The following is a 4,685-nucleotide window of genomic DNA, read 5'->3' as shown; positions in this document are numbered from 1 at the left end:
GGAGAAAAAGTAGAGTATAAATCATTGTAAATAATACTCTAGTTTAAAAAGAATGTTGAATTGTTAAGATTAAAAATCTGTACAGAAATCCCTTTTCTTTGTAGACTTATTTTTAATTGTTGATAGGTGCTAGCTAACATGCTGTTTTCTTCCCACTCACCTAAGTAGTTGACAAAATGAAGCATATTTTTAAAATAAACTTCTTTTGAAAAAAAGACACAGGTAATTCTCTCTGTAAAGTAATGAAAATTTTCATATGACATATAACTCTAAATCAGACTAGCTATAATTTTGATAGAAGTCTGAAAAGGGATGTGGATAAAACTATTATTGTTGGGTATTAACTACCTATAAGATATTAATGACATGGAAATCATATGGCTTATTAGGAAAAACATTGGCTATAGAACCATAGGTCATTTATCTTCTTGGACAGGTTACTTAACCTCTTTATGGTTCAATTTCTTCCCTGCAAACTGGGTGATAATACATACTTCATTTGTGGTCTGACAATTAAATGAGATACCACCCTTCAAATAAAGTACCTTGTTAACAGAGAACTGTTAAATGAATATTGTTAATAATATTATGCATTCAATTTCCTACAGTTTCTCCATAGAGATATATGCATGTATATAGGCATGTATGTGTGTGTGTTTCTTTGCACATACAGAATTTTGCAATATTTCTACGAAAGCAAATAGCAATGTCAATAGGTTTATATACTTTGTTTTTATCCAAAGTTAATACACTTTGAGAGCACATCAGAAAGAAGAACTTGAGGAATTCATTCATGGTCTCAATTGATAACTTCAGGATTGAATGTGTGACAATGCTAGCAATGCAGATGGTTTTGTTTTGTTTTGTTTTTGTCAGGGGAGATGGGGACTCATAGTATTAGTTCATTTGGTGAGCCCAGCATTGGTATATAGGCAACGGTCATGGCAAAACTGTCATCATAGTGCTTAAATATGATCATAGCTATTCATATTGTTCCACTCCAGTTGAATTAATATGCATTGTTGGTTTTATACATTTTAAGTTTAATCGTTGTTTAGAATGTCTTCATGAAACAACATAGAAATGAAAATTTATCATGTACCTAAAAAACAAGGATATTAAATATTTCATTACTGGGCTTCAATATAAGAGTAAGGAAAAATATTGTTATTGGATAAATTGCAATCTAATTTTTTTTTTTTTTTTTTTTTGCAAAAAAGTAAGTAAGTGCTTTATAGGACCTAAGAAGGAGAGACCCACAAGTAGATAAATAGATGAGAGAAATTTCAAAGCAATGCTAAGCTACTATGACCAATTTATGTACCTCCACAGGCTAACATTAAGGTTTTGTTATGAATTTATTCACTTTCTTATCTACAGCCATACCATCCTGAACAAGCCCAATCACATCTGATCTCGGAAGCTAAGCAGGGTCAGGCCTAGTTAGTACTTGGATGAGGGACACCTAGGAAGATCAGGTGTTGTAGGAGTCAAAATCTAATAAATAAATAAATCAATAAATAAAATAAAAAATATTCACTTTCTTTGTGGTTCAAAAATATCAGCATCTCTTACAATCCACAGTGTCTTAAATTTTCAGGAATATCGTAGTTGGGATATTTAGAGAAAAGAATAATGTTCAACCAGGGTACTGAAGATAGATGAAATTTTCTCTGGCTCTTAAAAAAAAAATAATAATAATAATAATAATAAAAATAGAAACTACGGCCATGCCACCCTGAATGTGCTCGATCTCATCTGATCTTGGAAGCTAAGCAGGGTTGGGCCTGGTTAGAACTTGGATGGGAGGCCACCTAGAAATACCAGGTGCTGTAGGCATTAAAAAAAAGAAAGAAAGAAATTTTCCCTGGCTCTTGAAAATAGGTAGTGAGAAGGTATTCTGGAAAGCCAGAAATCAGGATTGAGCAAAGTTTTGTTCAGGAGATAGAGAGTGGACCAGTCTGGCTGAAATGAACATTAATGTAAGGGAGAAGTAGAAATGAAGACTAGAAAGACAGATTTGGCCTTTGCTCAGAGGGATCTGAATGTCAAACTAAATAAACTGTATTTTATCCCCAAATCCATTTTTAGCCAATTCCATAACATTTTGTAATTGATGGTAAGAGTGATTCTTCAAAAATGTATTCTAAACTAGCTGATCCCTGTTAAAACAGACTTGATGACTTCCTTTTGCTCTTTGAACAAAGTTCCAGTTCTTTTCAAGGTCCTGAGCGATCTGGTTCTTCCCCATTCCGATACCTATTCTTCTGCCCGGTTACGCAAGAGCCATAAGTGTTGGCATTCTCTCTTTTTTCTGATCTCATCCATCACAAAAATACTACTGCCTTTCCAAGGAATCTTCTTCCTTTACCCTCATCCCACATCCATTCATCTGAGAAACTCTTACCCTTCCTTTAAGAATCAGTGAAAATATCACCTCTCAGGGAAGCTCTTAGTCTAGATAATGTCCTCTTGTGATTTGCTGTAATATTATTCACTCCTTTTCTTTCATAGCACATGTTGCCAATGTAGGTATATAATTATATGTGTGAGTATTTAACTTTCCTCTCCATGAGAACTTTATTATTTGGTTTACTGTTAGATTTCCAGGGCCAAGGCCAACACTTCGTACATAGGATGTGCTCAATAACTATTTGATGAATAAATGAATAAGTGAATTCAATAAAAAGTGAAGATATACTAACAATGTCTAAGAAAGAAGAGGTATGAAGAAGTACCCATTTTGGAAAACTCAGCTGATTATTTTACGTGGAATAAATTAGAAAAGAAAAATTCAGCTAAAGAAAAATTTGTCTCTTCCTCCTTTCATGGACATTAGTGGGAGACAGCTGTATCATGGTATTTCTCTTACATTAGCCATCTACTGGGCTGATTGTAAGGTTTTTAAAGACAGGAATGAGACTTCTTTTAGTCTCTAGTGCTTATCACAATGCCTGGCACAAAGTAGATGCTCTCTACAAGTCTTTTGAATGAACGAGTTTTTATTAACGAAAATCCAACCATCATGGAAGTGGGTCTATTATGATTTTATATGTATACATATTTTATCTAGATACTCATAACCCTTCAAAATATTTTTTCTTATGTGGGCAGCCTATGAATCTACTCCATTAATCCAAACAGAAATATGTACTAGGCTTTCCCATTGGCAGTGATTTAGATCACAGAATTGGAAAGAGTTTTATCAATTTTTTTAAACATGTGGTGGTAGTAATCAAATAGAACTAGGAACAATTTTTCTCATTAACACTGTCACTGCCCCAAAGCACTCAACTAACCTGAAGTAAAAGGACCCTCAATGCCTTGAATACAGGTGTCAAGTCTAGCAGAGATATACTTACAAACATAAAAGGAAAAAAAATCTTGAATTTCTGATCATCCTGGGTAGGATTTTTCTAACTTAACTGACACCAGTCTACTGGAGATGCTGCTAAAATGTGGATTCTGATCAATAGGTCAAGGGAGGGGTCTGAGATTTTGCATTTCCATACTAGTTATACAGATCCTGCTTATCTCCCATTGAGCAGTGTTTTAGTCAGGGTTCTTCAGAGAAACAGAACCCACAAGATATTTATTTTAAGAAGTTCACTCATGTGACTATGGAGGCTGGCAAATCCAAATTTGCAGATTGAGCAGGTAGGCGGGAAACCCAGGGAAGAGCCAATGTTGCAGTTCAAGCCCAAAGACATCTGTTGGTGGAATTTCCATCTTTCCTGGAGGAGATAAGTCTTTGTTTTAGTAAGACTTTCGACTGATTGGATGAGGCTCACCCACATTGTGGAGAGCAATCTACTTTACTCAAAGTCTGACAATTTAAATGTTAATCTCATCCAAAATCATCCTCACAGAAATACCCAGAATAATGTTTGACCAAATAGCTGGGTACCATGGTTCAGCCAAGTTGACATACAAAATTCACCATCACAAACAACACGGATCTAGGGAATCACTTGGTTTTTAATTAGAATAGTTATATCCGATTTGTTTTGCCTTTAGGCTTTCATCAATACATCATAATTCATTTCCTGGTCACAAAAGGAATGAACTTTAAAAAATGGGACATTAAACTCTTTGTATTAAACAGAAAGCCATATTAAAGAATATAAAATATATTTTCTTCTGAAAACTGATGTATTTAAAAAATCACTGTGTACATAAATAACTAATAGAACAATTTAATGTCTGAACTACCTATTAGAGCTTTCGTGGGTCTGTAGGAAAGCACCAAAAACTTTATTTTGAAGCAATATGTAAGAATCAAAATTGTTACTGGAACAGAAAAAGTGTTCATCTGTCTGCATGAGTCTAAGCCAAAGAAGAGATTTGTGCAGGTTTTGTAGTAAAGAAAGTAAAGTTTATTAGAGATATCCAAGTCCTGGAGACATAGGCAAGCTATCACTCAAACGCTCAAAGGCCTGGCTCCCCGAGTGTCTCAGGGGTACAGATTATATAGGGAAAAATGAGTCGTCATGGAAACTAAGGGAGTTGGGGTTGTGGGGCTTCTGACTGGTCAGGGCTAGGGTAGGAGGCAGTTGATCATTGCTTCAGGTCTTGATGTCAGTCAAGGCGTAGTTCTGCCTTCATGGGTGTGGAACTGCCACATGTTATCTTTAGTTTGAGGGAAACTCTGTTTTTGTGGTCCACAGACCTGAAGCTTTGTTCCT

General features: G+C 35.1%; 2 pseudogenes; both read left to right on the top strand.

Moving 5' to 3' along the window:
- The first annotated feature begins 1,372 nt into the window (after nt 1–1,372).
- LOC112481503 lies at nt 1,373–1,490 on the top strand (annotated as a pseudogene).
- A 230-nt stretch (nt 1,491–1,720) lies between these two features.
- LOC112481402 lies at nt 1,721–1,839 on the top strand (annotated as a pseudogene).
- Nucleotides 1,840–4,685: the final 2,846 nt, after the last annotated feature.

Source organism: Pteropus alecto, unplaced genomic scaffold, assembly GCF_000325575.1.
Source record: "Pteropus alecto unplaced genomic scaffold, ASM32557v1 scaffold72, whole genome shotgun sequence".
Classification (NCBI taxonomy): domain Eukaryota; kingdom Metazoa; phylum Chordata; class Mammalia; order Chiroptera; family Pteropodidae; genus Pteropus; species Pteropus alecto.
This window is presented reverse-complemented; position numbering and strand designations above follow the sequence as displayed.